The sequence below is a fragment of the Phocoena sinus genome, chromosome 18 (assembly GCF_008692025.1).
Source record: "Phocoena sinus isolate mPhoSin1 chromosome 18, mPhoSin1.pri, whole genome shotgun sequence".
In the NCBI taxonomy this organism is placed as follows: domain Eukaryota; kingdom Metazoa; phylum Chordata; class Mammalia; order Artiodactyla; family Phocoenidae; genus Phocoena; species Phocoena sinus.
The window spans coordinates 8,969,576-8,994,594 of NC_045780.1; the positions used below are offsets into that span (position 1 = coordinate 8,969,576).

At 38.3% G+C, this 25,019-nt stretch overlaps 1 protein-coding gene and 1 pseudogene across 8 annotated transcripts in view; one reads left to right on the plus strand and one right to left on the minus strand.

The window, feature by feature from the left end:
* The window catches only part of PDS5B (PDS5 cohesin associated factor B), a 199,772-nt gene that overhangs the window by 7,208 nt on the left and 167,545 nt on the right, over nucleotides 1–25,019 (plus strand). The window lies entirely within an intron of this gene.
* Nucleotides 23,361–24,101, minus strand: LOC116743080 (annotated as a pseudogene).

Consider the following 25,019-nt stretch of genomic DNA (forward strand, 5'->3'; position numbering starts at 1 on the left):
TTGAAACTGTGCAGCTCATCAACTTCTAGTACATTCGCAGGTGTGTGCAACCATCACCACAGTCTGCTCTTAGAATATTTTTGTCTCTTATAAAAGAAACCCTAAACCCATTAGCGGTCACTTCCAGTCACCCCTTAAATTAGTTTTTGATATAAGGCAGGCCAGATGCTTCCCTTGGTGACAAGTACGTAAGTCCTTAATAGAAAACTATAACTTGGGGCAGGGAGACTCTCTTTGTGGCAGGTCCATTCACAACACTTTAGAGAAGGCAAAGATGGATATTTGTTGAATGGATATTTGCATGCTATACTATGTAAGGAAATTGTGCTCAGAGATATAAAGATGAAAGATACACCTTTATTTAAGAGATCTATATTCAAGTGGGAAGGAGACTGGTATCACAAAATACCAGTTATACCAGTTATAATTGTAAAATAATTATAAAACGAGGCAGAATAAAGTGCTTTTGGGAAGGTGTAAACAACATACTTGAAATTGGAAATTTGTTAAAGGGAGATTAATTACTTAGGTTAAGAGTGTAGGAACCATGAAAAACTTCTTAAAGGAGGGACCATTTTGGCCAAGTCTTAGATGATAAAATATGGTACTCTGGCTCTGTGAAGAGCCCTTGAAGAATGCTGTGCTTTTTTGAGGTATTGGTGGTATTCCCATCTTTTTTTTTTTTTTTTTTTGCTGCCTCATGCTGCTGCCAAATGGTTGCCTCTGGTAGCTACACCTGCACCCTTTTTTAAAAAAAATTATTTATTTACTTTTTGCCACACCTCGAGGCTTGAGGGACCTTAGTTCCTGGACCAGGGATCCAACCCGGGCCCTCAGCAGTGAAAGCACCAAGTCCTAACCACTGGACCGCTGGGGAATTCTCACCCGCATCCTTTTTTGATGTTTCTAATCTGTTGTGAACTTGGGAAGTTATCTAAATGTAACAAATAAATAAGCTTTTAGTGAGAGCCTGGTGTCTGTGAGAAAAGGGTATGATTATGTGGCCTTATGCTGTCACTTTGAGTTAGTTGCCTTTTTAGTTTTATTCTCTGGGTTAATTGGGTTTACAGCATAAATAATTCCTAGGTAAATTAGGCTCATATAAAATGTTTTCCCTTTTTTTCCTCCAAGGCTTCTGCTAACAGCCATATCCCTAACGTTTCTTCTCAATTTCCTATCTTTTTCTCATATGCCATCAGACACGACACTTCCAGTACATGTCCAAAACTGAGCTGCCTTCCTTTATCCTTTAACATCTGCATTGGTTAATACAATTTTTTTTTTAAGTTGAATGGCTAGGTTTGTCATCAAGTCAACAACTTGGGTGTCATCTTGATCTCTCTTGTCTCCTTTACTTCTCAAATCAAATGAGTTAACAAATCCTGTTGATTCTGATACAGTAGTTCAAAGTTGTTTTTTTTTTTAACACTATCTGCACAGTAATACTTCAAAAGTAAAAAACCAAAAAGAGAAAAAAGTCTCTTTTCCATACCCTTCCTCATCTGTAAAATTCCCAGACTCCTCTACAATAGCTTACTAGTATTATTGGGTTTTTTATATATCCTTCTGGGGTTTAAAAAATACAACCCTGTACAAGTATATGTATCCCACCCCACGCCTCCTCTCACCCCAACACATGTTTTACACTAATGTTGGAAACTTTAACTGCTTTGCCTTTTATTTATTTATTTATGTCACTTAACAGTATACCCTGGAGATCTTTCTGTATTAGTATATAAAGTGCTAGTATGTGTGCTCTCTTTCTCAACAGCTGCAGAGTGTTCATTTATGGACCGTAATTTAACTAGCCCACTGATGGACAGTTAAATTGTTTCCAGTTCTTGCTATTATAAAAATACTGCATGAACAACCTTGTACATATATCATCTTGTACACATGCAAGTGTGTCTAGATTAACTTCCTAGAAGTGGAATTGTTGGGTCAAAGAATAAAGCGGATACAATTTTGATAGATACTGTTAAGTTGTCCTTCATGAAGGTTGTAGGATATAATTTTGATAGATTTAGTTCCGTTGTCCTTCGTGAGGGTTGTCACAGTAATGTATACACGAGAGTAGTTGTTTTCCTATAGCCTTGCTGCAACAGTATACAATGATACTTTTTGGATTTTTGCCAATATGATAGGTGAAAAATGGTACCTCAGTGTAGTTTTAATTTACATTTCTCTTTTTTTAAAAAACATCTTTATTGGAGTATAATTGCTTTACAATGGTGTGTTAGTTTTTGCTGTTTAGCAAAGTGAATCAGTTATACATATACATATATCCCCATATCCCCTCCCTCTTGCGTCTCCCTCCCACCCTCCCTATCCCACCCCTCTAGGTGGTCACAGAGCACCGAGCTGATCTCCCTGTGCGACTGCTTCCCACTAGCTATCTATTTTACATTTGGTTGTGTATATATGTCAGTGCCACTCTCTCACTTCTTCCCAGCTTACCCTTCCCCCTCCCCGTGTCCTAAAGTCCATTCTCTACATCTGCGTCATTATTCCTGTCCTGTCCCTAGGTTCTTCATAACCATTTTTTTTTTTTAGATTCCATATATATGTTAGCATATGCTATTTGTTTTTCTCTTTCTGACTTACTTCACTCTGTATGACAGGACAGACTCTAGGTCCATCCACCTCAATACAAATAACTCAATTTCATTTCTTTTTATGGTTGAGTAATATTCCATTGTATATATGGGCCACAGCTTCTTTATCCATTCGTCTGTCAGTGGACACTTATGTTGCTTCCATGTCCTGGCTACTGTAAATAGTGCTTCAGTGAACATGGTGGTACATGACTCTTTTTGAATTATGGTTTCTCAGGGTATATGCCCAGGAGTGGGATTGCTGGATCATATGGTAGTTTTATTTTTAGTTTTTTAAGGAACCTCCATACTGTTCTCCATAGTGGCTGTATCAATTTACATTCCCACCAACAGTGCTAGAGGGTTTCCTTTTCTCCACACCCTCTCTAGCATTTACTGTTTGTAGACATTTTGATGATGGCCATTCTGACTGGTGTGCGGTGATACCTCATTGTAGTTTTGATTTGCATTTCTCTAATGATTAGTGATATTGAGCATCCTTTCATGTGTTTGTTGGCAATCTGTATACCTTCTTTGGAGAAATGTCTATTTAAGTCTTCTGCCCATTTTTGGATTGGGTTGTTTGTTTTTTTGACATTGAGCTGCATGAGCTGCTTGTAAATTTTGGAGATTAGTCCTTTGTCAGTTGCTTCATTTGCAAATATTTTCTCCCATTCTGTGGGTTGTCTTTTCGTCTTGTTTATGGTTTCCTTGGCTGTGCAAAAGCTTTTAAGTTTCATTAGGTCCCATTTGTTTATTTTTGCTTTTATTTCCATTTCTCTAGGAGGTGGGTCAAAAAGGATCTTGCTGTGATTTATGTCATTACATTTCTCTTACGAGTGAAGATGAGTATCCTTTCATATGTTTGGGCTGTTTTGATCATTCTTTTTATTTTCTGTGGACAGTCTGATTTTAATTTTCACTCATTTTCCTGTCCATTTTGGGGGTTCTTGAATTTCTCTTCAGTCCATGTGCGGCGGTTGGTTTACTAAAAGGAAACATGACTTGCTTGTTGCAGGTGCCTTCTTACAGGTAGCTCTGCTTCCATTTTTCACTCTCTTTTAGGCTTTCTCTCACACTCTTAGCAGAGTGATACTTGTAGTTGCAGATTTGTATGTGTCCTTCCCTTGCTTAAAGCTGTTCAGTGGCTCTTCACTGCCTCTATAATGCAAATGCCTTAACATTAGAATGGTACCTACCTACCTTGCTGGCATTTCCTTTTTTTCCATAGGTTCTCCAAACTCCAAAAACACTGAACTGCTCCTAGCTCCCTGTTGTTTTAGACTCTTTGCCTCTGTGTCTTTGCACGTGGTATTTCTCTGCTTATAATGATCCATTCCTGCTTGTCTGCATGTCCGAAGTCCTGCTTTTCATCCTTCACCTAACGAAAAGGCTTTTCTGTTACCTAACTCTTCTTTCAGGCAGTGTATGGTGCCCTTTTCTCCTTCTCACAAGTCCCTGTGTATATCTTTTTTTTTTTAATTAATTAATTTTTATGTTTGCCTGTGTTGGGTCTTCGTTGGGGTGCACGGGCTTCTCTTCTCTGTGGTGGCTTCTCTTTGTTGCGTAGCATGGGCTCTAGGCACGGGCTCAGTAGTTGTGGCTCGAGGGCTCTAGAGCACAGGTTCAGTAGTTGTGGCTCGAGGGCTTAGTTGCTCCGTGGCATGTGGGATCTTCTCGGACCAGGGCTCGAACCTGTGTCCCCTGCATTGGCAGGAGGATTCTTAACCACTGCGCCACCAGGGAAGTCCCCCCTGTGTATATCTTTATAATGTAAACCCTCACATTGTGTATTGTTATTGTGTATTTCCTTGCTTTAGATTGTTATCCTCTTGAGGCATGGACTTAACAGTTATTTTGTAAGCAAGCATCATGTTTGGCACATAGTAGATGAGTAACAATTACCGATAACCCATAAATGTGTGTATATATATATATATATATATATACATATATATATACACACACTAAATATATATGTGGACAACCCAAGACAAAATGGAAAATTAATACTATGAGCTCAAATTTATTTTTAAAATTTGTTTTTATTTATTTATATTGAGATGTAAATTAAATACAATAAAACGTACAGATTTTAGCTGTTCACTTTTAGTTGTGACAGTTATACCCGTGTAACTGATAACCAAAAGATGATAAAGAACATTCTCATCACCCCAGAAAGTTTAATGGTTGCCCTTTCCATTCCGTTCTCCTCTCTCCCAAGCACTGTGATTTCTAACAATGTAGATTATTTTGTTTGATCATCATACAGTGTGTGCTTTTTTGCATCTAGCTTCTTCTGCTTAACATATATTTCCAGATGCATCTATGAGGTTGGATGTGTCAGAGTTCTTTTTATTGCTGAGTAGTATTTTGTTAGATGAATATACCAGAGTTTATCTTTTCTTCTGTTGATGGATATTTGAATTGTTTCCAGTTTCTTATTGTTAAGAATAAGGCCTGCAGGGATCTTCTTGCAAACATGTGTTTTCATTTCTCTTGAGTAAATGCCTAGGATTGGAATTGCTGGTTCACAGGCAGATGTGTGTTTTACTATATAAAAAACTGCTGTGTAGTTTTTCAGTTTTCTCTTACATACTCTCACTGTGACTCTGTGTTAGTTCTAGTTGCTCTACATCCTTGCCAGCATTTGGATAATCATTTGTTAAATTTTAGCTATTTAGTGGAAGTGAAATGGTATCTTGTGTTATTTTGGATTTCCTTGCGACCTAATGATGTTTCATACGGTTATTGACAATTGTCAATAATTAGTGTATTTTCTTTTGTGGAATATCCTTGTTTTTTGCACATTAAAAAAAATTGGTTATCTTTTTATTATTGATGTGTAAGAATTCTTAATATAGTCTGGATATGTTTTTTGTCACATCAATGCATTGAGAGTATTTTCTCCCAGTTTGTAAGTTTTTGTTTTCCTTAACAGTGTATTTCGATAAGCTAAAGTTTTTAATTTTGACGAAGTTCAATTAATCAATTTTTTTCTTTAATAGATTTGAGTTTTAAGAAGCTTTTGCTTGCTCCCAAGTCTTGAAATAATTTCCCTTGTTTTCTTTTACAAGTTTCATAGGTATTGAGGTTCATTTTTACAAATGCATTTATCCAATCCCAACACCATTGTTTGAAAAATTTTGTTTTCTTTTCTGCACTGAACTGCCTTTGTGTTTTTGTCCAGGAATGTTTTTATTTATTTGTTTATTTATTTATTTTTGGCTGTGTTGGGTCTTCGTTTCTGTGTGTGGGCTTTCTCTAGTTGTGGCGAGCGGGGGCCACTCTTCATCACGGTGCGCGCGGGCCTCTCACTGTCGCGGCCTCTCATTGCGGAGCACAAGCTCCAGACACCCAGGCTCAGTAGTTGTGGCTCACAGGCTTAGTTGCTCCGCGGCATGTGGGTTCTTCCCAGACCAGGGCTCGAACCCGTGTCCCCTGCATTGGCAGGCAGATTCTCAACCACTGCGCCACCAGGGAAGCCCTGTCCAGGAATGTTTGAACACATATATGTATGGATCTGTTTCTGGACTTTCTTGTTTCTTTGATCTAATTGTTTCTTCTATGCTAGTATCATACTGTCTCTGTCACCTTAAGTCTTGGAATCAAATAGTGTGAATCCTCTAATATTGTTTGGCCAGTCTAGTTCCTTTGTGTTTCCATATAAATTTTAAAATCAGTTTGTCAATTTCTACAAAAAAAAAAAACCTTTTGGGATTTTGATTGGGATTGTGTTTCTCTATAAAATATTTAGGGAGAACTGACCTATAACAATATGGAATTTGGTAGTCAGCCTTTAACATGCTTCCCATTGATCTCTGCCTGGTTGTATTTGTATACTTTTGTAGTCACCTTGCACATTATATTAGGGTTGGTCTGTGTAACCAATATAATATGGTTGAAGTCACTTCTGAAATTAGGTTGTAAAAGGCACAGTGGCTTGTGTATTAGTCTTTCTCTCTCATCAGTCACTCTAGGAGAAAACAGCCGCCATGTTGTAGAGAGGCCCGTTGTCAAGCCTGTGAAGGAGCTGAGATTTTACCCTACTTGCAAGCTAACAAGTTAGCCTACTGCAGTTTCATGGATGCTGATAGAAGACATGAGACTCTTGGGTCTGCATCGAAAGACAGGTTATTGTCACAGCTATAGTAGTAGCCAAGGTACTTTCAGCATTTTTGCACCAGTTCCTCAAGCTCCAAATCACACTTGATGTGAAGAGGGTCAGATGACAACTGCGCATGCAGTGCTTGCATTACAAGAGAGGAATTCCGAACATAGGGAACCTGGATATTTTTTTAATGTGCGGTAAGCGTACCTGTTCTTTGCTCTGGAGGAGACTTTATCTTCCACAACTGTTCACTTTATAAACACCTTTGGGAAGTTAGTCTGGAACAAAGGGCAGTGAGATCCTCAGTTGCAAGATGTGCAGAAAGAAATGCAAGAGACCAGTGGAATATTGTCTCCAGACATCCACATGACAAAGAATTGAGGCCTTCTGCTAGTAGCCTTGAGTGAATTTGGAAGCAGATCCTCAGGCCTTCAGTTGAGTGTAGACCTAACTACAGTTTGCAACCTCATAAGAGACCCTTGAGCCAGACACACCAGGTAAGCTGCTCCTGGATTCCTGACCCTTAGAAACTGTGTGAGAAAATAAATGTTATTTTCAACTGCTGAAGTTTTGGAGTAGTTTATTACACAGCAGTAGACTATTAGTACAGTTGTTTACCTCTCCTTTTATTTAGGTCATCTTTTTTTTGATACGTACTATAAACAAATTTATATTTACGTATCTATGTATCTGTGCAAGATCTTTACGCCAGCTGAATGAAATAGGTTTTTCCGTATTAATGTTATGTTACTATGTCAATTATGTAATATGATTTTGTTAACATATTAACATATATACATACAATTTAAAGTAACATTTTAATGTTCTCCGTAGAGATCTTGCAGTTAATTTATTCCTAAAGATTTTTCTTTTTGATGCTATTTTCTAAATTTTATTTTTTTATTTTTTTCTGATAATATATCCAGATACAGTAGTTGTCTTAAAAATTGTGTGTGTATTCTTTGACCTTGCTGAAATTCATTTAGTTCCAATAGTTTTTTTTGTAGATTTAGGATTTTCTCTACAAAAACAATCATATCTGTGAATAAGACAGTTTTGTTCTTTTTTCTCCCATCTTTATAAGCTTTTTATTTCTTTGTGTTACTTTATTGCACTGTCTAGCATTTTCAATTTAATGTTGAAGAGATGGCGGGAATGGACATTCTTGTTTTATTCCACATCTTAAGGGGAAAACATAGTCTTTAAACGTTAAGTAGAATGTCAGCAGTGATTTTTTTGTAGATTAAAAGAAATCAGATGGAGCGTGTTCCCTTCTATTCCCAGTTTAGTGAGATTTTAATTTTTAAATTATGGATGGGTGTTGAATTTTGCCAGATGTCCCCCCCTTTTTGTATTTATTGAGACGACTATGGATTTTATGCTTTATTCTGTTATTATGGTGAATTATATTTATTGATTTTTGGAAGTTAAACCAATTTTGCAATCTTGGGTTAATCTCATTTGGTCATGATGTATTGTCCTTTTATCTGTTTCTGAATTTGGTCAGCTAATATTTTGTTGAGGATTTAAGTGTCTGTGTTCGGGGGGAATATTGGTCTATGATTGCCATTTCTTGTAATGCCTTCTAATAGCATGGTTAGACTAGCCTTCTGAAACCAGGAAATGTTTCCTCTTCTGTTTTCAGAAATAGTTTGTATATGATTGATATAATTTCTTTAACGTTTGGTAACCATCTAGGCATGGAGGTTTTTTTGTGCGTGCAGGAAGATTTTTCGTAACAGGTTTTGTTTCTTTGGTAAATATATGGTTATATGGATTTTCTGTTTTGTCTTTTCCCCCCCAAGCAGTATATCTGTCTATTTAAGTTATCAAGCCTTTTGGCAGAAAGAGTATAATTTTCCCTTGTGATCATTTTTATTTCTGTAGGATCTGTAGTGACCCCTCTTTACACTCTTCTTTCCTTGGTCATTCTTGCTACAGGTTTAGCAGTTTTCTTTCCACAGCTTTTGGTTTCAATAATTTGACTTTTGTGCTTATCTTGATAATTTCCTTCACTCTTATTTTCAGTTGGTTTAATTTGTTCTTTTTATCCCCTGGCTTCTTAAGCTGGAAATTTAGGTATTTAATTAGGGAATTTCGATATTTAAATTTAAGACTTTGTTTTTAAATATAAGCACTTAAATTTATAATTTCTCCCACATTTTTATATGTTGTATTTTCATTTTCAGTTCGAAATATTTTCTAATTTCCTTTGTGATTTCTTCTTTGACTCATGGATTATTTTAGAAGTGTGTTGCTTAATTTTCAAATATTTTGGGTTTTCCTGGATAGCTTATTGAAATTGATTTTTTATGTAATTCTTTTGTAGTCACAGAATATACTCTGTAAGATTTCTGTCTTTTGAAATGTGAGACATATTGTATGGTGTAGTATATAGTCTCGTACAATTAAGTTGGTTAGTAGTGTTCTTTAAATCACCTATATCTGAGGTCAGAAAATGTCCTGCAAAGGGCTGTGTAGACAATAGTTCAGGTTTTGTGAATTATACTGTTTCTGTTTTAACTACTTTGCCCTTGTAGTGCAAAAAGCAGCCATGGCAATATGTAAATGAATGGGCATGGCAGTGTTATAATAAAACTTCGTTTTACAAAGATGGGCAGAGGTCCTGCAGTTTGCTGACCCCCTGATTTATATGCCTGTGGATTGCTTTTTATCCATTTCAGTTGCTGAGAGAGGGGTATTAAAGTTTCCAAATATACCTGTGCATTTGTTCATTTCTTCCTGTAACTTTTTCAGCTTTTGCTTCATGTATTTCCTCCATGTAGTTTTCCCCTCAAGCTCTGATATTAGATGCATTCCCATTTAGGATTGTTATGCCTTCTGGATGAGCTGACCTTTTTACCTTTGATAATTCTCTTACTGAAGTTAATTTTTTCTGACTTTAGTTTACTTATACCAGTTCCCTTATGTTTACTATTTATATTTATGGTGTATAATTTTTTATTATATGTTTAATGTGATTGTGTCTTTGTTTTTTAAAGTGTGTCTCTTATAGACAGCATGTATTTAATGGGTTTCCTTCTCTCTCCTTCTTCCCTTCCTTCTTCCCTTCCTTCCTCCCGCCCTTCTTTTAATAGTAAATATATCTAATAAACTCTGTCTCTGAGTGGAGGATTTGTTAACTTTACATTTAATGTTATTTATACGGATAAGTTTAATTCTCCCATTTTGCTCTGTGTTTTGTCAGTTTGTCTCCTCTCTTCCTTCTCTTATTGCCTTCTTTTATGTTGGTCAGATTTTGAAAAATATTTTAGATCTTTAATGGGCTTTTTAAACTGTACTGCTTTGTATAAGTGGCTGCTCTGGGGATTACAGTATTCATGATTAACTTTTAAAGTTCATTTAGCATTAACATTATGCCACCTGATGTAAAATGAAAGAACCTTAAAAAGCATAATTACATTTAATCTTTTTGCTATTGGTGTGTTAATTTTTGCTTCAGCACAATGCTGTTTTTGCTTTAAATAGTCAGTTGCCTTTTAAAGAATTTAAGGAGAGAAACAAGAGAGTGTTTTGTATATAACTACATAGTTGTTTCGGATTTTCTTTGTTTGTGTAGATATAAGTTTCGCCTGATGTCATTTCCCTTCAGCTTGAATTTCCTTTAACATTGCGTAATGTCCTGGTCTAGTGATTAAAGTCTTAAGCTTACGTGTGTACGTGTACACACACACACACCCAGATAGAGTAAGTGTATCTATTTATGTATATATATATATGCTTACTCTTATTTTTCAAGAATATTTTTGTTGGACATAGATTCTGGTTGACTTAAAGGTTCTTAATTGTCTTCTGGTCTCCTTTGCGTCTTTAATTTTCAGCACTTTGATGTGTTCTTTTTTCTTCTTTTTTTTTGTTATTCTGCTTATAGTTGAGCTCATTGGATTTGCAGATTGGTTTTTTCACCAATTTTTAGCCATTTTTCAAAATGCTTTTTCTGCTCCATTCTCTCTTCTCCTTCTGAGATTCTTGTTCTTTTCCTTAAAAATGTAATATAGGTCTGTGAATTTGTTATTTTTAATTTTTTTTCTCAATCTTTTGCCCTCAGTTCTTCAGATTGAATAATTTCTACTGATTTGTCTTCAAGGTCACTGATTCTTTTTTATTTTGCTTCTAATATGCTGTCAAGCCCATTCCCCACCCCCCCATTTATTTATTTACTTATTTTCCAGTTTCATTGAGATATAATTGATAAGCAACATTGTATAAGTTTAAGGTGTATAGTGTGATGATCTGATACATGTATGTACTGTTAAATGATTACTGCAGTAAGGTGGGTTAACACATCTGTCATCTCACACAGTTAATATTACTTTGTGTGTGTGGTGAGAATATTTAAGATTTATTCTCTTAGCAGCTTTTAAGTACACAATACAGTATTGTTAACTATAGTTACCATGCTGTACACTAGAGTCCCAGAACTTAATTTATCTTATAACTGAAAGTTTATGCTCTTTAACAAAAATCTCCCCATTCTCCCCCACCCCCCCTCAGCCCTTGTCCACTCTCTGTTGATGAGTTCAACTTTTTAGATTCCATATATAAGTGAGATCATACAGCATTTATCTTTCTCTGATTTATTTCACTTAGCATAATGTCCTCAAGGTTCATCCATGTTGTTGCAAATGACAGTATCTCCTTTATCGTGGCGAATATTCTCTTGAATATATATCTTGTTTATTCATCCATTGATGGATATTTAGGTTGTTTCCATGTCTTGGCTGTTGTGAGTAATGTTGCAGTAAACATGGTGGTGCAGATATCTCTAAGCCCACTTTGAAATAACATACTCTTCAGTTCTAGTATTTCATTTTTAACTATTTCCATTTATCTGCTGAGATTCCCCATTGTGACCATGTTTCCCATTAAGTCCTTGAACAAATTTATAGTAGCTTCTTTAAAGTCTTTGCTTGTTAATTTCTTCCTTTGAAGTATTTCATTGTTTTTTTCCATTTACTGTTTTATTTTCATCCTTGACAGTAGGTCACACTTCCTGCTGCTTTTCATGTCTAGAAAATTTTAATTGTAGAGTGGGACATTATGGGTGATATATCTCTAAATTCTCTTTATCTTCTTCTGATGAGTATAGTTAAATAACTGGTTGATCACCTTGAACTTGTGGAGACTTGGTCTTTAAGATGGGTCTGTAGAAAGCCTGAGGTGTTTTTTTAAGCCCTTGTAACTTGGACAGGCTCATGTCTCCTCTCCAGTGGGCTGCAGCTGAGATTGCTGATGAGTTCTTGTAGATTTCCAGTTGTTGTTTTCCATTGAGCTCCTTGAAATCTTCCCTGAGCATACGCACCTCAGGGCTCAGTGAAGAATCTGAAGGAGTTTATATTAGTTTTTGAAAGAGGCTTCTGCTGCTGTGACTCACTCCTTTCCTGAATTTGTCCTCTATTTCTAGCCACTTGTGGCCACGAACTTAGTAAAACTGCAACTTTCTGCTTGAATTCTAGTAGCCCATGCTATTGCAGACTAGGAATGCCCTCAGGGGAAAAGCTGTGTAAATTTGAACCTTTTCCAGTGTACTTCCCTTCTTTCACTGGTCAAATTTCCAATTTCTTCCTGCTGTTGATGGTTTGTTCTGCCTTCAAGTCATTCTGAAAAGTGTTTTATCCACAGCTTTTATTTGTTTTTTTTTTTTTTTTTTTTTTTTTTTTTTTTATGCGTTACGCGGGCCTCTCACTGTTGTGGCCTCTCCCGTTGCGGAGGACAGGCTCCGGACGCGCAGGCCCAGCGGCCATGGCTCACGGGCCCAGCCGCTCCGCGGCATGTGGGATCCTCCCAGACCGGGGCACGAACCCGTGTCGCCTGCATCGGCAGGCGGACTCTCAACCACTGCGCCACCAGGGAAGCCCTATTTGTTTTTTATAATTGCTATCTGGAAGCATTAATTTAATGAGTTGACAAAAACTACTCCACCATTATTAGAACTCTTCAGGCTGATTTTCATTCATTTCAAACTGGCCCTTTAAGTACAGTTGCTAACTTAACACACACCTTGTGTCAGGCTTACACATTTTTAGAATAAGACAGAACTCTGTATTTTCTTTTCAAAATTTTTTGAATTTTATTTATGTTTTTATACAGCAGTTTTGTTAGCTATCAGTTTTGCGGTATGCGGGCCTCTCACTGTTGTGGCCTCTCCCGTTGAGGAGCACAGGTTCCGGACGTGGAGGCTCAGCGGCCATGGCTCATGGGCCCAGCTGTTCCATGGCATGTGGAATCTTCCCGGACTGGGGCACGAACCCGTGTCCCCTGCATCGGCAGGCGGACTCTCAACCACTGCGCCACCAGGGAAGCCCTAGACATCAATTTTGTACACATCAATGTATACAGGTCAATCCCAATCTCCCAATTCATCACAACACCACCACCCCGGCCCCCCCCCCCACGGCTTTCCCCCCTTAGTGTCCATACGTTTCTTTACATCTGTGTCTCAGTTTCTGCCCTGCAAACTGGTTCATCTGTACCATTTTTCTAGGTTTCACATATATGCGTTAATATATGATATTTGTTTTTTCTCTTTCTGACTTCACTCTATATGGCAGTCTGTAAATCCATCCACTCTCAACAAATGACCCAATTTCGTTCCTTTTTATGGCTGAGTAATATTCCATTGTATATATGTACTACAACTTCTTTATCCATTCATCTGTCGATGTGCGTTTAGGTTGCTTCCATGATCTGGCTATTGTAAATAGTGCTGCAGTGAACATTGGGGTGCATGTGTCTTTTTGAATTACGGTTTTCTCTGGTTATATGCCCAGTAATAAGATTGCTGGATCATATGGTAATTCTATTTTTAGTTTTTTAAGGGATTTCCATACTGTTCTCCATAGTGGTTGTATCAGTTTACATTCCCACCAACAGTGCAAGAGGGTTCCCTTTTCTCCACACTCTCTCCAGCATTTGTTGTTTGTAGATTTTCTGATGATGGCCATTCTAACTGGTGTGCATTGATACCTCATTGTAGTTTTGATTTGCATTTCTCTAATAATTAGTGATGTTGAGCAGCTTTTCATGTGCTTCTTGGCCATCTGTATGTCTTCTTTGGAGAAATGTCTATTTAGATCTTCTGCCCATTTTTGGATTGGGTTGTTTATTTTTTAATATTGAGCTGCATGAGCTGTTTATATATTTTGGAGATTAATCCTTTGTTGATTCATTTGCAAATATTTTCTCCCATTCTGAGGGTTGTCTTTTCGTCTTGATTATGGTTTCCTTTGCTGTGCAAAAGCTTTGAAGTTTTATTAGGTCCCATTTGTTTATTTTTGTTTTAATTTCCATTACTCTAGGAGGTGGATCTAAAAAGATCTTGCTGTGATGTATGTCAAAGAGTGTTCTTCCTATGTTTTCCTCTAAGAGTTTTATAGTGTCCAGTCTTACGTTTATGTCTTGAATCCATATTGAGTTTATTTCTGTGTATGGTGTTAGGGAGTGTTCTAATTTCATTCTTTTACATGTAGCTGTCCAGTTTTCCCAGCACCACTTATTGAAGAGACTGTCTTTTCTTCATTGTATATCCTTGCCTTCTTTGTAATAGATTAGTTGACCTTAGGTTTGTGGGTTTACCCCTGGGATTTCTATCTTGTTCCATTGATCTGTGTTTCTGTTTTTGTGCCAGTACCATATTGTCTTGATTTCTGTAGCTTTGTAGTATAGTCTGAAGTCAGGGAGTCTGATTCCTCCAGCTCCGTTTTTTTCCCCTCGAGACTGCTTGGGCTATTCAGGGTCTTCTGTGTCTCCATACAAATTTTGAGATTTTTTGTTCTAGTTCTGTAAAAAATGCCATTGGTAATTTGATAGGGATTGCACTGAATCTGTAGATTGCTTTGGGTAGTATAGTCATTTTCACAATATTGATTTTTCCGATCCAAGAACATGGATGTCGGTATCATCATTAATTTCTTTCATCAGTGTCTTATAGTTTTCTGCATACAGGTCTTTTGTCTCCTTGGTTAGGTTTATTCCTAGGTATTTTATTCTTCTTGTTGCAGTGGTAAATGGGAGTGTTTCCTTAGTTTCTCTTTCAGAGTTTTCATCATTAGTGTATAGGAATGCAAGAGATTTCTGTGCATTAGTTTTGTATCCTGCAACTTTACCAAATTCATTGATTAACTCTAGTAGTTTTCTGATGGCTTCTTTAGGATTCTCTATGTGTAGTATCGTGTCATCTGCAAACAGTGACAGTTTCACTTCTTCCAATTTGTATTACTTTTATTTCTTTTTCTTCTCTGATTGCCATGGCTTAGGACTTCCAAAAACTATGTTGAATAATAGTGGTGAGAGTGGACATCCTTGTCTTGCTCCTGATATTAGAGGAAATGCTTTCAGTTTTTCACCATTGAGAATGATGTTTCCTGTGGGTTTGTCGTATATGGCCTTTATTATGTTGAGGTAGGTTCCCTCTATGCCCACTTTCTGTAGAGTTTTTTATGATAAATGGGTGTTGAATTTTGTCAAAAGCTTTTTCTGCAATCTGTTGAGGTCATATGGTTTTTATTCTTCAGTTTGTTAATATGGTGTGTCACATTGATTTATTTGCACATATTGAAGAATCCTTGCATCCCTGGGATAAATACTACTTGATCATGGTGTATGATCCTTTTAATGTGTTGCTGGATTCTGTTGGCTAGTATTTTGTTGAGGATTTTTGCATCTATATTTATCAGTGATATTGGTCTGTAATTTTCTTTTTTTGTAGTATTTTTGTCTGGTTTTGGTATCAGGGTGATGGTGGCCTCCTAGAATGAGTATGGGAGTGTTCCTTCCTCCACAGTTTTTTGAAAGAGTTTGAGAAGGATGGGTGTTAGCTCTTCTCTAAATGTTTGATAGAATTCACCTCTGATGCCATCTGGTCCTGGACTTCTGTTTGTTGGAAGATTTTTAATCACAGTTTCAATTTCATTACTTGTGATTGGTCTGTTCATATTTTCTATTTCTTCCAGGTTCAGTCCTGGAAAGTTATACCTTTCTACGAATTTGTCCATTTCTTCCAGGTTGTCTATTTTATTGGCATAGAGTTGCTTGTAGTAGTCTCTTAGGATGCTTTGTATTTCTGTGGTGTCTGTTGTAACTTCTCCTTTTTCATTTCTAATTTATTGGTTTGAGTAGTCTCTCTTGATGAGTCTGACTAATGATTTATCAATTTTGTTTATCTTTTCAAAGAACCAGCTTTCAGTTTTATTTATCTTTGCTACTGTTTTCTTTGTTTCTATTTCATTTATTTCTGCCCTGGTCTTTATGATTTCTTTCCTTCTGCTAACTTTGGGTTTTGTTTGTTCTTCTTTCTCTAGTTCCTTTAGGTGTAAGGTTAGATTATTTATTGGAGATTTTTCTTGTTTCTTGAGGTGGGCTTGCATAGCTATAAACTTCCCTTTTAGAACTGCTTTGCTGCATCCCATAGGTTTTGGATCGTCATATTTTCATTGTCATTTGTTCCAGGTATTTTTTGATTTCCTCTTTGATTTCTTTACTGATCTCTTGGCTATTTAGTAACATATTGTTTAGCCTCCATCTGTTTGTGTTTTTTGTGTTTTTTCCCATGTAATTCAATTCTAATCTCATAGCATTGTGGTCAGAAAAGATGCTTGATATGATTTCAATTTTCTTAAATTTACTGAGGCTTGATTTGTGACCCAAGATGTGATCTGTCCTGTAGAACGTTCCATGCGCCCTTGAGAAGGAAGTGTAATCTGCTGTTTTTGGGTGGAATGTCCTATGAATATCAGTTAAATCTATTTGGTCTATTGTGTCATTAAAGCTTCTGTTTTCCTTATTTATTTTCATTTTGGATGATCTGTCCATTGGTGTAAGTGAGGTATTAAAGTCCCCCACTATTACTGTGTTACTCTCGATTTCCTCTCTTATAGCTGTTAGCAGGTGCCTTATGTATTGAGGTGCTCCTATGTTGGTTGCATATATATTTATAATTGTTATATCTTCTTCTTGATTTGATCCCTTGATCATTATGTAGTGTCCTTCCTTGCCTCTTGTAACATTCTTTGTTTTAAAGTTTATTTTATCTGATGTTTGTATTGCTACTCCAGCTTTCTTTTGATTTCCATTTGCATGGAATATCTTTTTCCATTCCCTCACTTTCAGTCTGTATGTGTCCTTAGGTCTGAAGTGGGTCTGTTGTAGACAGCATATCTATGGGTCTTGTTTTTTGTATCCATTCAGCAAGCCTGTGTCTTTTGGTTGGAACATTTAATCCATTCACGTTAAGGTAGTTATCGATATGTATGTTCCTGTGACCATTTTCTTAAATGTTTTGCATTTGTTTTTGTAGGTCCTTTTCTTGTCTTGTGTTTCCCACTTAGAGAAGTTCCTTTAGCATTTGCTGTAGAGCTGGTTTGGTGGTGCTGAATTCTCTTAGCTTTTGCTTGTCTGTAAAGCTTGTCTGTAAAGCTTTTGATTTCTCCATCGGACCTGGTAGGTAGAGCTGACTGTTGCTCTTGTGGGCAGAGCTCAGTAAACTTTAATCTGATTGACTGATGATGGGTGGGGCTGGGTTCCCTCCCTGTCAGTTGTTTTGCCTGAGGCAGCCCAACACTGGGCTGGGCTGTTTGGTGGGGCTAATGGCAGACTCTGGGAGGGCTCACACCAAGGAGTACTTCCCAGAACTTCTGCTGCCAGTGTCCTTGTCCCCATGGTGAGCCACAGCCACCACCCGCCTCTGCAGGAGACGCAGGTACGTCTGGTTCAGTCTCCCCTGGGGTCACTGCTCCTTCCCCTGGGTCCCGATGTGCACACTACTTTGTGTGTGCCCTCCAAGAGTGGAGTCTCTGTTTTCCCCAGTTCTGTCGAAGTCCTGCAATCACATCCCTCTAGTCTTCAAAGTCTGATTCACTAGGAATTCCTCCTCCCGTTGCTGGACCTCCAGGTTGGGAAGCCTGACGTGGGGCTCAGAACCTTCAGTCCAGTGGGTGGACTTCTGTGGTATAAGTGTTCTCCAGTCTGTAAGTCACCCACCCAGCAGTTATGGGATTTGATTTTGCTGTGATTGCGCCCCTCCCTGCCATCTCATTGTGGCTTCTCCTTTGTCTTTGGTTGTGAGATATCTTTTCTGATGAGTTCCAGTGTCTTCCTGTTGATGATTGTCCAGCAGCTAGTTGTGATTCTGGTGTTCTCACAAGAGGGAGTGAGAGCATGTCCTTCTACTCCGCCATCTTTGTTCAGGGCCCCAGAAACTCCCTGTTAATTCAATTACATATATTTGATTTAAGTAGGTAATTATTTAGTGAAAAGCCTAGAGTTAAAGAATGCTTATAAAGATTGGTGAAAGGGATAGCCATATTTCTACTGCCATTTCTTTTCTCCTTTATTAGCGCCAGCCTCTGATAGCAATGAGACACATGCAACCAGATAATACTGGAAGAAAATGTTGTTTTTCACCTGTCTTTGACTTTTACTTTTCTTGGTATTTCTACTCTATGGAAAAAGGTAGTAAAATGTAAATGTTTGTCTCAGCTGCTTCTGGCTCAAAATTCATTTTCATGATAGGCCTGTTGGACATCTGTTTATGTTTAAATGGTTATCTAGGACGAGCTCTGGTCCTCTAGGACGAGCTCTGATCCGGGGGACCTTTTAGAATCATTCTACAAAAATTTGACTTTATGGCTCTGACTTTTAAGCAAAATATATTTAAAAAGAAAGTGTGTCCAAGAGGGAACTGGATGCGTTGATTGTAAAGATGGCACATACATCTAATAAATTGATTGTCTTGTGCGCTTAGCATAAGTCTAAGGTTAACATTAATATAGTCTAATATAGTCTATATTTTAAGATGTGTTGATTTTTAATTGTTCTCTTGAAATTGAACAAGGTTATTTTGTTGTTTTAATGTAAATATAATTTAGTAAGAGACAGATTTTAAAATTTGTACTGGCTTCTGTAGAAAGTAAGTGCAGGGCTTCCCTGGGGGTGCAGTGGTTCAGAATCCGCCTGCCAATGCAGGGGACACAGGTTTGAGCCCTGGTCCGGAAAGATCCCACATGCCGTGGAGCAACTAAGCCCGTGTGCCACACTACTGAGCCTGTGCTCTAGAGCCTGCGAGCCACAACTACTTAGCCCACATGCCACAAGTACTGAAGTCTTTGCGCCTAGAGCCCCTGCTCTGCAACAAGAGAAGCCACTGCAATGAGAAGCCTGCACACTGCAACATAGCCCCCACTCACAGCAACCGGAGAAAGCCCGGGCACAGCAACGAAGACCCAACGCAGCAGAAAACAAATCAATAAAAATAAATAAATTTAGAAAGTAAGTGTGTTCAAACCTAACATACTTCAGGTAAATCCTTAAATATTTTTGCTGATGGAAGGTAAATGAGGTATATTATAACCTGAATATGTGCTATTTGACTTTTTTTTTCTTGTATAAACTTATTTATTTTTGGCTGCATTGGATCTTCGTTGCTGTGTGCAGGCTTTCTCTAGTTGCGGCGAGTGGGGGCTACTTTTCATTGCAGTGCGCAGACTTCTCATTGCAGTGGCTTCTCTTGTTGCGGAACCCAGGCTCTAGGTGCGTGGGCTTCAGTAGCTGTGGCTCGAAGCCTCTAGAACGCAGGCTCAGTAGTTGTGGCATATGGCCTTAGTTGCTCCGCAGCATGTGGGATCTTCCTGGACCAGGGCTCAAACCCATGTCTGCTGCATTGGCAGGCGGATTCTTAACCACTGCGCCACCAGGGAAACTCCTGAGTTTTTATCTTTAGTGTTATAAGAAGTAGATAAGAGGCATGTGGATACCTTTAGCCCTTTCTACAGTAGTCTAACTCTAAATAACATTTATGTCTTTGTCAGTTAGCGTTTGATTAGAGAAGTAAGATTATTGTTGTGATTGGTTTTTACCAATTGTAGGAACTAATTATACACACCTGAATCTGCTGCTAGGCTTGAAGTTAGCAGGGCTAGTAGTTGGAAAGGGAACATGGACGTGAAGCAGGGGGAGGAAGGTTAGACTGGAACCTGCAAAGAACTTTTGGAACTTTCAGCAATAAGTTAGAACCTATGAGCCCAAACTTGAACTTTCATGGCTCTCACTGCTTCCACACCTGCAACCTTGATGATGTAGGTAACCTTCAACCTTGATGATGTAGGTAATCTGCAGTAGGTGTGGCACACCTCACCGTGGAGCTGCACACAAACCTGCCCCAGTATTATTTGGAAAAGCAAAGGTGGAGATCTGACAGGAGCTGAATGAGCTATAGGCTCAATTGCTGCCCCATGCCAATGAGCCCAAAGTTCCATGACACTGTGTGATTACTGCAGTAACACCTGACTTTAGGTTTACATTCTGAACCTGGTGGCTGCTTCACTTTTGTCTTCTAATCTCATGGGAATTTTTTTTTTTTTTTTTTCTTTTTGAGACCAACCCTAACCCACAACCATGCAGGGAATGAATCGTGTTTGGGAAAGTGTAGTTGCAACCCGGCTAAGGTAAAAAGCCATCACAGACCATCACTTGTCACCACGGCACCAGTGCACACCTCTTTTTTTATCATATTTACCTTATAAATAAAGACAATTACAAAAGTATACTTTTGGTGAACATAATGCAGCTATCCTTTGTTCACCTGATAACATACAAATGCCCTCCTTAAGAGAGGATACAAAATCCCTTTATCCATAGGTGGGTTAATTTTTTTTTCTACCTGTGTCTAGGTACCAATTTTTTTTCTACCTATGTCACATTTTCTACTTAATATCCTGTAACTTAAATATGGAGATATGAGATTAGCTACTATCAGATGGTTGTAGAAAGGGAGATAAGAAATAGTTGGTTAATATATATACAAATTTTTTATATCATAAAGGAAAAAGTACTCATTAGAATTTTTATTTCTGCAACTAGTCATGTGGTTGTAGTTGCTGTCTATAATTATCTTCTGCTGTCATTCCACAGTCCCTCTGTTCTTGGCAATACCTCAGCTGGTTGTGGTTTCTTGCCTGATGGGGTGACCTAAATCTTCATTCCTTAAGGGTCTGGGTCATTAGCAGTCCTGCCTGGATTGTTTCCACTGACTTTAATCACAGTACATGGAAATACTAAGTGGCCTCCTAGGGGAAATCCTGCATTCCAGACATAGTTTCTGTTAGCCCCTCTTGTGTGGTAGCAACCTGACTTTCCCCTTGATTGTGAGATGAGAACCCTAGTCGATTCTGTAACCCCTTCTTTGTCTGTTGATTCATTGGCATGAATAACCCAAAGTGGCTGGGTGGCAGTCTTAATGGAATCGTTTCTGCATCCCTTGGTGGAAACTAAGATCTTCCAAAGGGACTATATGGGCATAGATGGATATAGGTGGGTAAGTGATGTGGTGTGTTGTATGTGTCAGTGAATTGGGAAGCAAAGTAAATCTGTTTAGAGTGAGAATGAGTTAATACAAATTAATATAGTACACTTCACGATACTTGTGGAGTTAGTCGGATACCCTATATGAAATATTTACTTTGAAAGAAGTGTAAATATATTCAGAACGTGCATATAGTTTTTTCGTTTTTATTATCCCATATTTAATAATGGGCAGGTGGTTGGTAGCAGTTGAGTTTGAATCTATGTGTTTTTTTGTTTGTTTTTTTGGCCACACGGCATGTGGGATCTTAGTTCCCCGACCAGGGATCGAACCTACGCCCCCTGCATTGGAAGCGTGGAGTCTTAACCACTGGACCGCCAGTAAAGTCCCAAGTTTTGAATTTAGATCTGATATACTTCTTGGATTTTTTATTTACCTAAAGGAGGAAATAAGAATTACATTTACTATTTTGAGTTTTTATAAGTTAATTTTAAAGAATATAGAAGAGTGAACATAAATGACTTCATTTTCACAAATGAAAATATTACAGTAACATTGCTTGTCATATCTACTCTGAAACTAGGAGGAGGGTGAGCCTGGAGTCAGACCACCTGGCTTTAAATTCCAGCTCTTCTGCTTACCATGAATTTCTGTTAACTATGGCTTTGTAACAACAGCCCCTCCCCCACCGCCCCCGCAATTTCAGTGGCTTAAAATGAGTGTGTGTTATTACTCATGAATCTGTAGATCACGTGGATGGTTCTGATCACCTGGGCTAGATTTGGCAGATTTCATCTAGGATAGCTCATAACATCGGTGGTCACCTGGCAGATTGTTGGGAAGCTGGCTTGTCTATGGTGGCTTCTCACATTTCTGGCTGTTGGCTGACTCTGCTGGATGATGGAGGGTGACCGAGGCTCTCATCATTTATCAGGCAAGTCTGGACTTCTTCACATGGTGGTGGCAGGATTCTTAGAGAGGTAGTAGAAACAAGCAAGGTCTCTTGAGGTCTACATTTGGAACTGGCACAACATCACTTCTGCCACGTTCTGTTGGTACAAGGCAAGTCATGAGGCCAGACAAGATTCAAGATGTGGGGAAATGAGCTCTACCTCTTGATGGGAGGAGCTGCAGTGTCACATTGCTAGGGGTGTGCGTACTAGGAGGGGTGGAGAATTGGGGCCATTGTATAAGCATTTTACCATACAACATGATGATGCACAAGTCTCTTCATCCCTTTGAATCTGTTTCCTAACCTGTAAAAATGGCTAGGAGAGTGACGATTCTTTTTGAGACAATTTTGAAGATTAGGTAAAATAAACTGTGTAAGGTGTCTCTGGTAGTGCCTTAATATATGCCAATATGTGCTCAGTAAATGTTTATTATTATTACTTGTAATGATTAGGTGTTCTATATTCATGACTAAAATACTCATAATAATCCTGTGATGCTGTCATTATTTCCTTCTTATAGCTGAGGAGACAGACTGAATTGCTTAAGTTACCAGTATGCCAAGGTTGGTGGTAGACCCAGCGTTGAGCCAAGGTTCTTTGTTTTTGCTTTGAAAACCTAATACTGGCCTTTGAGAGCCAGTACAGTGGTAAAACATGGGGGCTCTGGAACTGTTAGAGTCCTTGTCCCAGACCTTTACTAGGCTTTCAGCCTTGGACACATTACTTAACCTCTTTGTGCCTCACTTTTTAGGAAAGGAGATTGCTTACGTCCCACCATTGTTGGTGAGGATTAAATGAATTAATATACATTGTTTAGAACTACAAGCACAGGCTAGGTAGGTACTCTGTATGTTATTCCTTTTCTTCTTATTATTACACTATGCTGCCTTTAGTCCAAACCTTTAAAAGCCTTTCTTACTGAAAATATTAAATGAGGCTGAAGTTATCACCCTTTTCTTTTAGAGCCATCTAATTTTTTCATGAAGTAGTATTAATCTTTATGGTTAGTTTCTTAATATAGTAATTATGGATTTTTACTGATGTGAATTGGTTATATGGGGACATTTCAATTTGAGGAAAAGCTATTCCATGGTACTTTGGTTTTTTTCTCCATCTCCTTTCTGAGCTTTTCTTGCACAATGTCATTCATTTCTGTGGCTTCTGTTTAATGTTGGTTACTCTCAAATCAACATCTGAAGTTTGACCTCACTCCTGAGTTTCATCCCTTAATTGTTTTTTCATTCTCCAGTTAGTTATTAAATTTACTATTTCTGTTATCTCTCACACTCTTTTCCTTTATGCTTATTGCTTTTGGTTTAGTGCAAATTCTTCTCATTTTTTTTTTTTTATATCTGACCTTATTTATTTGTTACTCTTAGAACATCTTATTTTTGACTGGACTCAGAGGTAGAAGCTTTCAGAGAGGACAGCCTCCCTTTCTTGGTAGTCTCTTCCTGGCATTTTTCTTTGGCCTCCTTCATTCTCTTGGCTAAAGGTTTAGCATATTCTGCAGCCTTTTATTTTTCTTGGTACACTGTTCCTTCAGAGCAATATGCTGATGTTTGTGTTGCAGAACACGTGGAATAACAAACACTGAATCTTGTGTGCCTTGGTCTTAGGTTACTTACCCTCTTTGTTTAGGGGCTTTCTCACAACACACTGGTGGACATGATCTTCTCTAGAGAGATTGAAAAGTTTGTGAATTTTAGCGATTTTGGTCCCAAGTTGGCGAGGCGCAGTAGTATCAGTGACTTCAGGAATATCCTTCTCTCCCTTTTTTTTTTTTTTAAATAATGACCAAGTTGAAAGCACTTAGACTGGTGTCCACAATGCAACCCTGAACAGATTTGCACTTTTTTTCTCCAGTCTTCCTTGGTCTGTAACTGGACTGCCCCTTAGTAGCAGATGGACACAGCCATGGGTGAAGACACCCTGATTCATGGGAAACCTTGTTTGTCATTCCCACCAATGATTCTGACCGCATAACACTTCCATTCTTTACCCAGAGCATTAGCAGCAACTTCTGTGGCCATACGCTTCTCATAAAAGGTACAAAGTTTGCATTCATCGTCCACTTCAGTGAGTTTCTGGCATCTAGTGGCTAGGAAAGAGATGTTCAGTTTCATCCTGAAGCAGCTGACCAGCTCTGAGGTTCTGCAAAAAAAGAGCTCATCATTTTTTTCTTAAATTAGTTTAGAAGCCTCCTAATCAGTCTCTTAACTCCGTTCTTACCTTTTCCCAATCCATTCTCCAAGGACTGTCAAGATAGTTTATGTAAAAAACATTTGATCATTTTATTCGTTTGGTTAAAATGTTAACTTCACATTGCTTGCAAGAAAAAATAAAGTTTTGAGCGTTCAGGGCTCTTGATGAATCTGTCTCTGCTTCCCTCTCCAGCAGAATCTTTAGTTACTTTGCAACAGAATTTCTGACTTCTGCTGTGTGAAACCATCTAGGACTGTTATATTCTCTTGCATGTCTGTGCATCTGCGTGTGCTTTTAATTTCACGTGAAATCCTCTGCGTATGTTTGTTCTGTTGGCACACTTTGCACATCTTTTTAAAGATTTAGTTCGTGTGATTTTTCAGGGAAGGTTTCCTTATCCCTACTACATACTTTCAGACTCCTGATTCTTCCCTGGATTGGTATATGATTTATTATAGCTTTTATCCCATTGGTGTTTTTTTTTTTTTTTTTTTTTTTTTTGCGGTACGCGGGCCTCTCACTGCTGTGGCCTCTCCCGTTGCGGAGCACAGGCTCCGGACGCGCAGGCTCAGCGGCCATGGTTCACGGGCCCAGCCGCTCCGCGACATGTGGGATCTTCCCAGACCGGGGCACGAACCCATGTCCCCTGCATAGGCAGGCGGACTCTCAACCCCTGTGCCACCAGGGAAGCCCCCCATTGGTGTTTTTAAACATCCTTTTTTGGATATAATTCACATACAATACAGTTCACTACTTTAGTGTACAGCTCAGTGGTTTAGTATATTTAGAGTCGTGCATCTGTTACCACAGTCAATTTTAGAACATTTCATTATCCCGCA